The 12,806-nt window shown below is 32.1% G+C and overlaps 1 long non-coding RNA gene across 1 annotated transcript in view; it reads right to left on the bottom strand.

The window, feature by feature from the left end:
• Positions 1-1,489: 1,489 nt before the first annotated feature.
• Positions 1,490-12,806, bottom strand: part of LOC147024887 (uncharacterized) — a 45,240-nt gene continuing 33,923 nt past the window's right edge. Inside the window, exon 3 of the long non-coding RNA XR_015059257.1 lies at positions 1,490-3,066. This is a non-coding gene — a long non-coding RNA (uncharacterized LOC147024887). The remainder of the gene's footprint in view (positions 3,067-12,806) is intronic.

Genomic DNA, 12,806 nt, shown 5'->3' with positions numbered 1-12,806 from the left:
CCCATTATTACTGTATAAATAAACCCCAATTGTTAAATGTTTTCAGCTCGTCGCGTCGATTCTTTCAATGACTGAGCATGTCGTGTGTTAGGAATTATAAGGCCGTTGGGCCGCCGTAAGGGGACATTCAGACCGACAGTCCTCGGCGATTAAACCGCTCGGAATCGCGCACGGGACAGGCTCGCTTAAGCAGCTTGTTTCTTACGAGTTCCGTTGAGGGTGTCGAGGCTCGGTAGATCGCCACGTGTTCTCTAGGTATTTTGAAGAATTGGCAAATAACCCTATACCACGTGGTAGACACATTGGCCCTTCACGGTTCTTCCACAAGGACCCGTCGACTCCGGACTTATCCGGGGTGACAATCTATATTCTGGGTGATCGGTCGGGCCGACTCTACTTGCGGCTCTGTCAGAGCGGTTGACTCGCGGGCTGACCCCCCGGCACCGTAACAATATATATATATATATATATATATATATATATATATATATATATATATATATGTATATATATATATATATATATATATATATATATATATATATATATATGTATATATATATATATATATATATATATATATATATGTATATATGTATATATATATATATATATATATATATATATATATATATATATATGTATATATATATATATATGTATATATGTATATATGTATATATATATATATATATATATATATATATATATATATATATATATATATATATATATATATATATATATATATATATATATATATATATATGTATATATATATATGTATATATATATATATATATATGTATATATATATATATGTATATATATATATATATATATATATATATATATATATATATATATATATATATATATATATATGTATATATATATATATATATATGTATATATATATATATATATATATATATATATATGTATATATGTATATATATATATGTATATATATATATATATATGTATATATATATATATATATATGTATATTTTTTTATATTGACCGTTTTTACAGCCATTTTTCCCTGCTGTGCAGGGGTTTGGCTTTTTCTTGAGGCAATGTTTTATGGCCAGATGCCCTTCCTGACGCCAACCCTGGTCGCCTCTTACGACACACAGGGATATGGTACACCTATTCTAACCGGGGCATACACCGGGACCAGTACACTGGCACTCATTTCGCCGACCTCGGAAGGATGACAGGCTGAGTCAACCCGCTGGTGTTAATTCAGCAGCCAACGGGGCTTGAACTCAGGACCCTGGAATCCCAAGCCACCATCCTAACCACTAAGCCAACACCAGGCTTCATATATATATATATATATATATATATATATATATATATATATATATATATATATATATATATATATATATATATATATATATATATATATATATATATATATATATATGGTGAATATACTGATTCTGGCTCACTTTTCCCCATGTAAATGAATGGGGGATTTTCAGCAATTCATATTTTTTCCCTCAAAAATAAACCCCCTTTTTATCCCAAGGTATATTTATTTGTCTCCCCTTTTAACCTGGGGACACTTTTTTTCAAATAACCCATACAATAAGATAAAGATTTGTTCAAGTAGCAAAGTAGTAATGTGATTTGTTAAAGGTGATTCTAAAGAAATATCTGAAACGTCTAAGCCTCGGGACACTCTTTATCAAATAACCGATGCATATTGTTTAGCTCACTCATTGAACCTATAAAGATTTGTTCATTCTCAAATTCCTTCAATAGTTTAATTTTCTTTGCACAATAATCCCCATCTAAAATATTGAAAAACAAAACATTTGAATCTTTATATTTTTTAAGATACCCCTTTTGTGCCATTACGAAATGATAAACTTCTCTTAATGCTCTTGTTTGACCACCTCCTGAGCCACATATCATTTTGAGATTATAGTAAATTGTTTTTTCATTGTTCAATTGATAACCATCAAAGTTTTCAGTCCATTCAAGGATATTCATTTTTTTCTTTGCATCCTCTAACTTACTAGTTTTTAAATTGATTCGCTTATTTGTTTTATTTACCTTTGTTTTAGTTATTTTATCAATAAGACTTATTTGATATTTTTCACATTCATTATGTTTTCCATTTTTATACCAAGACTGAGATTTTCTCCACTCTTTAGTTTGATTAATACTTGGTTTGACCATTTATATATTGCGAAAAAACGCGGCGGTAGCCCTTAAAAAAACCCTAACCCATTTTCCCATCGTTAAAACACAATCTATTTTATACATTCTATCATACAATATCCATATGGAACACAATCTATTCCATTATCTAAAATAAATCTCTTATCATCAAAGGCTCCTAATGCCTTTTTATTTACTTTTTCACTATATATTGTGACGTCCACGGGACTTGAACAGTCCCGCCAACGTAGAATGAGCCGAAACGATGGAGGCGGTTTATTTATTTATAACTCAAAGATGGCGGTCCTAATCGCTCTACCGCAAACGGGACGAGGAAGGTGGCACGAGTCGCATTTCACTGAGTTGATAACGTTTATTTCTCTAACCAGAAATAACAAGACTCGGCAAGAAGAGGGATCCGGGGCGATTCGACGGGATGGTGGTGTGGGTTCGGGCGTGGGGAAAACACAAACAATTCCAATGGATATACCAATCTCAAACCCTCCAAGGCGCCAGGTACACACACACACACACACACACACACACACACACACACACACACACACACACACACACACACACACACACACACACACACACACACAAAACGTAGCTGGTTCTGGTGGTCAGGCTGGCCCGTGGTGTAAACGCAACAGTCCCTGGATTGGCGTCGGACGAGCTGGCGTTGCGCTCGTCAGGGGCAGGAGACACCGTGGTGCTGTCAACCTCCTGGTCCTGGCCCAAGTCCGCTCACAGCCGCCAAGGAACCAGTTCTGGCGCCAAGTTGCGAGCAGGAGAGGGAGGCAGGTCCGCCCGCCGTTCGACCCCGTACTCCGAGCGAGCAGAACCCCAGAGCCAACCAAGGTGAGGCACGAGGCTCAGCAAGGCTACAAGACACGATGAAACCAGGATCGAGAACAGCCCAACAAAAAGCACGCTCCCAGCACAACAACCTCCACCAAAACAGTCTTTCGGTACCGATCTTCTTCCTCTCCCTTTTCGACCCCGAACAGAACCTTTTTATCCTCCCCCCCCCCCCTCGTCACTTCCAATCGAGCCGTTTTATTGGCCCTGCGCCGTCGCCTTCCGCCAATCGTGATCACGGGGCAGAGCCATCCGCAGCACTGTCCTGTGATGTCACGGCAAGCCTCCAGAGAATACTAAAAGGGGTTTACGCAGACATACTTACCCTATCCCGTATCCCTATCTAATTACGTGACAATTATCATTTCCCCCTTGAAGAAATGGACATTTACTAGACAACTTATCACCACTGAATTGCGACTTATTACATCGAGATCCTGGTACACTCGAACAGCATGGCATACCTAATTAAACATCCTAATTACCCTTTGAATGCATACCCCCCTCAAACGTAACAATATGTTATGTTTATAACTTCTTATTGTATTCATTTTCCTATATTCTTCTTTCTTATTCATCAAACAATTATAATAATTTCTAAAAGTTATTGATTTCTTTATTACATATTTCTTTATTCCCTTTAACTTCTTATCAATCTGATCACCATACTTATAAGCATATGCCTTTGCTCTCAATCCAATAAACTCACTCATTACTTTTCCACCCAACTCATCCTTAAACTTACCAATAACCTTTTCATTCTTTTTGGAAAATAACTCACTCTTCTTGCTGAAATTACTTGTATCATATACTCCAATATTTTTCTTCATATCTTTATAAACATCATCAGTTTTTATATCTAGGATAAAACTATCAGTGTCCATATACAACAATGAAACATTTTCACCATACTCTTTCTTTAAGTCATTATACAAATAATAATACATCAATATCTTTGATAAATCAAGAACTGCTGTTCCAATATAAATTGGTTTATCCATTACAATACTTTCCTTTTTCATATGAATTGCAGAAAAGTTCTCTGAAAAAACCTCTTCTCTCTCAAAACTTGGTTTATTTATCAATCTCGAAGCTTCTTTCCAAGATGTTGCGAATCTAATGTTCTGCCTGTTTCTAACATTTTCCATAGTCTTTCCAAATACAGCATTATTTATTAATTTATAAAAGTCCCCTTCAAATTTTACTTTTGTATTTGCTCTCATATCTGTATTGAATTGAATATACTTTTTCACCCAAGGACTTTGTTTAAATTTTAAAACTCTATGAATTTTAGCTACTCTCAATCCTTCTCTCAAAAACTGTTTTAAGCTTCTCTGATGCAAAACATATCCCTCTTTATCATAGAATGTTGTTAATAACTTTTCTGTTGATTTGCCTTTAATATTAAAACTTTTATGATAATCACTGAACCATTCTTTCTTTGGGGTTTCTTTCTCACATGCAAAAGGAAGGTCTTTATGCTTATTATGAAGATCACTCGGGTACCTCAAATCAACTTCAAAATAATAACCTTCTTCTTCGTCATTCAATTCCTCTTGAGAAGAAATAACAATATTCATCAAAGCCTTTTCATAATCCTTTTCTTCCACCCACTCTAATTTACCATAAGGCAGAGATTGAGACATTGCCCATCCATACAAATTATTAGCATAAAAATACATCAAATAATTACTATCTTTTTCACTATCATAATTTGGAAGATATTTATTATTTGCTTTAGCATATCTTTTTGAACATACTTGTGATATTCCACCTCTCTTGGACTTCTCAATCATCAAAAGCATATCAACATCACTGATTAAATCTATATCTTGTTTTGTCATTTTCAACATTGCACTCCAAGCTAAACCAGGAGCTGTGAAATAGTGGGCAGGATCTAATCCATAACAATTTTTATTATGACAGAGTGATCTAAAAGCTTCAAACACATCAGCTAACAATAAAACATCTGTTTTTAGATATAAATCATGATATTCTCCAAGGTTCTTTATCTTAAATATTTTCCATATTTCTTGTGCATGTTTATATTCCTTATCACTTATCTCTTCTTCATAAAGGTTATTATAGAAACTTTCTTTTGAAGGAAGTTGTGTTTCTTTAAAACTCATAAATGAATCCATATAATCATAAGGATAAATTCCCTTACTTGTAAGAATTTTCTCTTTACTTTGAATTTCATTCCTTGTTTGAATTTCCTCTCTCGTGAGAATTCCTTCTTTAATCAGAATTTCATCTTTAATCAGAATTTCCTCTTTAGTTAGAATTTCATTCATTGTTCGAATTTTCTTTATAATTCGAATTTCTTCATTAATTTCCTCATTAATTCGAATTTCCTCTTTACTTTGAATTCTCTCTTTAATCTGAATTTCCTCTTTAGTGATAATTTCCTCTTTAGTGATAATTTCCTCTTTTGGAAAGAATGAATTAAGATTTGGAAAAGAGTCCGTGGAGCTGAGATTTGATGTGAGGAAGGCTAGTGGTGTTCCCATTAACTTGTAAGAATCTAGAAACCTAATACGAGTTAAAGGTTTTGTGAATATCATTTTTGTAAATGAAATATACTTTTGACTTGTGTTTGTTATGGCAGAAATATTCCCTGGTGTTTTTGAAAGTTCATTTATAAATAGATGTGTATCATAGTTGGTGCTGTTGTGAAGAAAGACTGGAATAAAAGAAGGTAATTGAAAATTAAGATTACAACAGGAATGAGCGGGACCTCTATATTTACCAGTAAGATGACAATGATCCCTAACTTTAGACTCCTTAATTTCCCCCTCACAAATATGACAGATATTGTTCTTTCGAAATTCTAATTTTTCTTATTTGGTTAATTTCATCGGTTCATTTGTTTCTTTCATTAATTTAGTGAGTCTTATACAATCCTTTTCTAATCGTTTTACAAACTCTTGTGAAGCTTTTTTTCCACTATAATGTTCAAGTTTGTTATACTTTTCTCCAACAGATGATTTGATATAATAACAGAAACCACTAGGAATATGTTTTTGATATTTATTTGTATATGATTCTTTTGGATTAGGAGAAGCAGTATTTATCTTTTTAAGGATACACTCAAAATCAGCGTATATCACAAATGGGTGCATGAGAGATTTATTATAATCTTCAAAAGAAATCTTTTCACCAGGTTTAGGCATTGTAATTACAGCTGATTTATGATTACTACAATATTTTGAATGTTGTTCTAATCGTTCTTTTGTATGAAATGAATTAAGACATCGCTTACAAGGATATATTTTGTTTGCTTTTCTGAATACCTGAGAAGAGATTAATCTTGATAAATTATTGATGTATGTGTAATGTGAATTATTTCCAACACTAAAATATAAAAGATCAATGTGTGTTTCTTCATTTTTATAGTTGATTGAAATTTTTAATATTAGAACTTTGTTTGTATCCGTTAATCCATATACATTAATAGAAAGATTATTCTTTTTCTCAAATTTAGGAATATCTGTTAGTGGCATTGGGAATTTAAAATCTTTAATGTCCAAGGTATTCTCATATTTCATATATTGTTTTACTCTTTCTGAATTACATTTTGGTGGATGAAAGTGAGCAAGAACAGACCAGAGAAAACATTTATTTTCATTGTTCTTAAGATTAACAACTGCCTTCTTTAGTTTTATTTCTTTTGGTAATTCAATATAAGAAGAAGCTTTAAGAGGGTTTGATTTTAGAATGTGTATATCTAACAAGATGATTTTTTAAAATATTGAATCCACTTCCTACCACTGTATTATCAACATCCTCCTCTTGTTTTGATAGTTCTTCATAAACCCCACTATTCAAAAAATCTTGAAATGATGATATAAAATGAAGATCTGTTCTCATATAAGGAGTTTGTTCTTCATCTTGTCTTTTCATATTCATTTTCACTCCCATATAAAACTTTAAAGTTTTCATTTCTTTTAATGTCTTTTTAATAACTTTTTCAACGTCAGGTTTCACTATTTCAATTGATTCAGCTATTGATGATGGACCGGGTTCTTCAAATTGAAAAATCCTTTTTTTTATATGCCCTTTAAATGCCCCATCAGTGTTTTCAATATAATAGTCTCCCTTTACTTCAAACTCATTTTTCTTGTGTTTTTGTGATTGAAGATGTCTATTATAACTTCTCTTCAAAACATCCTTTGAACAGATATCACAATGTTTTCTTTCCAACTCAAGAGGAGATATTTTATGAAATAGATTAAATGTGTGTTTGTTGGTTCGGAGGTGTTTTCTATAATGTTTATATTCGTGATTACAAACATCGCAGTATGTTGTATTCACCATATTTATATAATAAATCTTTGCTTAAACTAAAATTTTCTTGATGAAAATTTCATTTATTTTACAGGTGAATCTGTGCTTAAAACCATTTTATCATCCAACTTTTTCACTTAATAAATACAATGTTTCAAGACACAAAAGACAAGTTTCAATCAATCTCTTCATTTGTTAAAGATACTGAGAAATATGTCAAGGATGTAAAATTGAACAAAGATAAATATAACAACTATTGGATAAAGACAATTATGGTGGATATGATGAGTTCTTCAATTTCCTTCAGTGGAAGGGCTTTTAGTATACCTGGTAGAACATCAATTAAAGTATCTCTAACAAAAGTTTCTCCTCTCCTTCTGGTAATATATTCAAAACTAGAAAAAGCAATGAAACAAGAAAAAGTATCAAAAAACAAAAACCTTATGGATGAAGCTTTAGAAAGAAAAGATAAGACCATCTGTAATATGCAAGGAGAAATTTGTATTTTTTTCAACAACCCTAAAGATGTAAATCTTGATGAAATAAAGGATGTTAATATATCAGCTGAAATGACATTTCGTTCAATAGTAGTTAACGATCATTTTAAAATTACCTTTAATATAAAAAATGTTGTCGTTGAATCTGGTAATGAAAAAAAGTATATCGATATCGATGGTAATATTATTAAATATGAGTCAATATACAACTGAAAGTATAGATGAATTTCAGTTTAAGTAAAGTTTTACTTTATAAATATGCTGGACTTTCCTGATTCTCCATATGATAAATTTGAGAATTGTCCTGCGTGTGAAAGACGGGGATTAAACACAGAGTCAAAAGCCTATAAACAATGTATATTCTGTGATTATCTTCAAATTAATGATAATCAAAAATATAAAAAGGAAAATAATTCTTTTGGATTTACACCAAAAATGAATTACTTTACAAGATTGATTAGAGAAATGAATGTAAAGTATGAGGGTGATAACACACATTTCCTTACAAGGGAAGAAACTGAACGTATTAGAGAAATGTTCAAAGAATTGTTGTTATATATTATTCATGGATGTGATTTTCAGGGAAATATCAACACAAGATATTGCATAAATAAAATAATGGATTATCTTGAAATAAACCTGAACTTAGGATAAAACATAGAGTTTCTAAAAAAGCCAATAATAAATTAAATAACCTGTTTTCCAAATATATAAATGAATGATTTTTTACCCATTTGGGAAAATAAGATAAAATTTAACAACCATAAAAATCTCCCAAATTCATTAAGATGTCTCATAGTTGGTTCAAGTGGATGTGGAAAAACCTGCTTACTTTTAAAGATGCTCCTCACTCCCAACTTTTTAGATTATGATAATTTAATAATTTTCACAAAGTCGAGTTTTCAACCAGAGTATCAACTACTCTCACAAGGTTTTAATGCTGGTCTTCAAAAAGAAGATATAATCGGTTTATTTAAACTTCAAAAAAACCAAAATGATTATAACATTGAAGATATAATTCAACTATTTTGTGATACACAGAGATGTAAAAAGAAGTCAAATCCGATAACTTGTATTCTTAGTGATAATACGGATGATATACCGTCTCCCCAAGATTTGGATAAATCAAAAAAGAACCTCGTTATCTTTGATGATTGTGTTAATGAGAGAAACCAAACGGTAATGGGCAGCTACTACACAAGAGGGAGACATTCTTCTTGTAATTGTATTTATCTTAGTCAATCGTACTTTCAACTTCCTCGTCGTTCCATCAGAAACAATGCTAATACTTTTATTTTATTCAAGTTGAGTTCAATAGATATCTATAATTTTTGGAGAGATAATTGTTCTACATTATGTAGTAAAAAGGAACTTGGGGATTACATGAAGCACACGACTGAAAAATATAAATATATTGTTGTGAAACAAGATGAGATATTAAGGGATATATTTTTTGTTTTATAAACAATTACATATATAAATGACAACTATTATTATAAATCTTGTGGGTAAATCTGCTTCTGGAAAAAACTTTCATAAATCAAGGTTCTTGTGGAGTACAAATGAGAATATTGTAAATTTACTTAAAAAACACCCTGTGATATGCATTGTATCAACAACAACTCGAGCAATAAGACCTGGAGAAGTAAAAGGTGAAGATTATCACTATATTTCAGTGGAGGAACATATGCGATTGAGGAATGAAGGTCAAATATTTGAGGAGGTTTCTCTTGGTACAACAAAATGTTCACATTGTAAGAGTGAGTTAAGGAAACTAAAATCTGGTGGTCTTGGGATATTAGAAACTAATCCAGAAGGAATGAGACAAATTATTAAACATCTGAGCGGAGTGAAGATTTTATCATTCGGTTTTGATGTTGATGAAGAAACTCAACGCACACGTATGAAAAGCAGAGATGCAAGTATTAGTGAAGAAGAAATTACAACTCGCATTAATGTTAATAAAGAATTTGATGAAATATTTAAAGAAAAGGATTTATTTGAACACATCTACTTGAATGATGAAGAAAAGGAAAATTTCCCTGTTGATCTTTACAATTCATTAAATGATATTTTCCAATAAATAAATGGATGCAAAAGAAAGAGCAGGAAGATTTAAGGAACATCAAGAGTTGGTTTCAAAAGTTGTAAAACAACAGAAAGACATAAAGAAGAAACGCAGACAGAAACTAACGGGCGAAGAAGCATTTGAAAGAAAACAAGAGAAATTCTTTAAACCACTTTTAAAAACTTCCCAAGAAAAAAATGAAAGATGTTTCCACAGTTCCCACAGTAGAATATACTCCTAAAAAACTTCAAATGTTAAAAGACTTTGATCAAATGACGGAGGAAGAATTAGAGCATTTAGGAGAATTAGAATATGATGATGAAGGTTTATTTCAACAACTGGAAGAGATTAATCGACCCCCTGATTATATTGTGAATGCTCTTCAAAACAATGAATATTCATCGGATTCAAAAACCAAAGCAGGACTCATTCCAACAGAACAACCAGCAATATTTCATCTTGTTCAAGAAAAGGTATTGATATTTAATGATGAATTAAGGTTCTTGGGTTCTGCTCAACCCCCTGTTAAACTAACTCCGAGATTAATGTTTCTTCTCACAAAAGATGGAAGACAAGGTTCAACTGTGAGGGATGAATCAAAGTATATTGATAAACCATTGGATATGAAAAATAATGATGATAGAGTATATATTGATCTGCTGAATACTCTAAATTATAGGGTTAGTATTTCTGGTAAAAGTAGGAAAAATGAGAAGGATAAACACATTATTCAGGCATTAAGTATCCTTGGTTCAGGTATTAGTTTTCTTCCAAATGACCCATCACAATTAGTTAATAGACTGTTATTGTTGTTAGGTAGTAAGAAGGCTGGAAATAACAATTGTTTTAATGAAGCATCAGCCATTTTACACCAGTTGATGAACATGAAAATAATTAATAAATCTCAATATAAAGACATTTTATCTCATATTAAATAAGATGAGAAGCACAATCCTGAGTTTTAATTTCACAACAAGCGACCTCACATCTTCATTCCCATACCCACTACAACTTGACCCAACAAAAGAATATGAGGCATCTTTATTGTCCATGGAAACTTATAATACCTTATTTAATATAACTGATAAAAATGACAAGTTCAGTTATAATCCCGGAAGTGGATACAAAACGATAACAGTCTCACCCGGAGCATATGAGATTTCTCAAATATCTTCCGAAATTGCTCGTCTTATGAAAGAACAGGGTGATGAACCAAAAAATATTGTTATAGACATTCAAAAACATACTTCAAAATCAACGATTAAAGTTAAAAATAACTACAAGGTTGATTTCACAATTGATAATTCATTTAGAGAGATATTGGGTTTCTCCTCAAAAAAGATTGAAACTAATGGGACGTTTTACAGTGATAATGTCATTCAAATATCCTCAGGAATAAATTCGGTGTTAATTCACTGTGATTTGATTGATGGTGCTTATAATGATGGAATAAAAACAAATACAATATTTTCATTCAGCGCATACTCAACCCCAATTGGTTATAAATTCAATATGGAACCCAAAAATTTGGTTTATCTCCCTGTGTCAGGAAAAACCATACACAGAGTAAATTTTAGGATAACCGACCAAGATAATCATATGATTTCTTTTAATGGAGAAGTTATATCCATCAAAATTCACCTACGTGAAGTTTTCCAATAAATAAATACGATGGTTATTGTGAGGAAACACGAGTTGGGAAAATATAAAATAATTACAGGGGATGGGATGTTCCTTTCCCCATACTACAAGGGTGAAGGTATGTATCTTGGTAGAGGATACTATAAACCGAAGAGACAAAGGGGTGTTGGACATCAATTTAGAGGAGATGGGATAATTGATACTCTAATGGGTATTGGTTCAACTATTCTTAAACATAAAGATCTAATTGGTTCAACTGCTTCTGCTGTGGGAAATGTAGCAGGTGCTGTAAAGAGCATAAAAGATGCCCAGAAGGAATCTCATAAATTACAAGCAATAAAATAAATTAAGAAAGGCAAAACTCAGTTGTCCCCCCAAGAACGACAGAAAATAATTCGAATACTTGGATCAGGGTTTCAAAAGTTTTAACATCTTTTTTCCTCAATAAATACAAGTATGGAAGCAATTGATAGTATCTATGATTTGGATGATACTATTATTATCTCAAACTCCACTAAAAAAGAAGATTACTTCAAGGTAAATGCAATAACTGGAACAGACTGGAATACAAATGGGACAAAAAGTTTTGAAATAAATAATCAACAAACCTATTTGAATCTATCCGAAAGTTTCTTGTTGTGTAAACTTAAATTCACTAAGGCTGGGAATAACACAAACGCTACACTTGTAAATGATTTCTTCTGGAAAATGTTTGATAGTGTGCGTTTGTATATTGGAACACAAGAAGTTGAAGCGGTTGATTATGTCTCTGCTGTATCTGAAATGATGAAATTTACACTCTATACATTCAGTGATAGAATGGGAAAGGGGTCTGTCGAAGGTTTTATTCCTGATATGTCAACGGGAACAAACACAGACCCTGGATATACTCAAAGGAAAGGAGCGTATAATGATGATACAAAAACAGTAAATAGTTTTACTGTGGCAGTTCCTCTTAAAGGTATATTTGGATTTTGTGATCATGATAAAGTTCTGTATGGTCTTAAAATTAGATTTCAACTACAAAGGAATGATAATGAAAATAGATTGCTTTTTGGTGTTGGTAGTGCTTTCGGTGATCAGAATAAATTTGAAATTGAGGAAATGACTTGGTATATCAGTGAATATACTCCTAATCTTAAAACAGAAGAGATGCTGAATGGAAGACTTAACTCAAAGAAACCACTCAGTGTATCATACCTCAAAAGAAGATGTCAACACGTTAAACTCAACCAAACCACTTACACGTGGAATTTGGGTGTTCTGGAAG

Source organism: Eptatretus burgeri, chromosome 6, assembly GCF_056783735.1.
Source record: "Eptatretus burgeri isolate ZD-2024b chromosome 6, Ebu_testis_v1, whole genome shotgun sequence".
In the NCBI taxonomy this organism is placed as follows: domain Eukaryota; kingdom Metazoa; phylum Chordata; class Myxini; order Myxiniformes; family Myxinidae; genus Eptatretus; species Eptatretus burgeri.
This window is presented reverse-complemented; position numbering and strand designations above follow the sequence as displayed.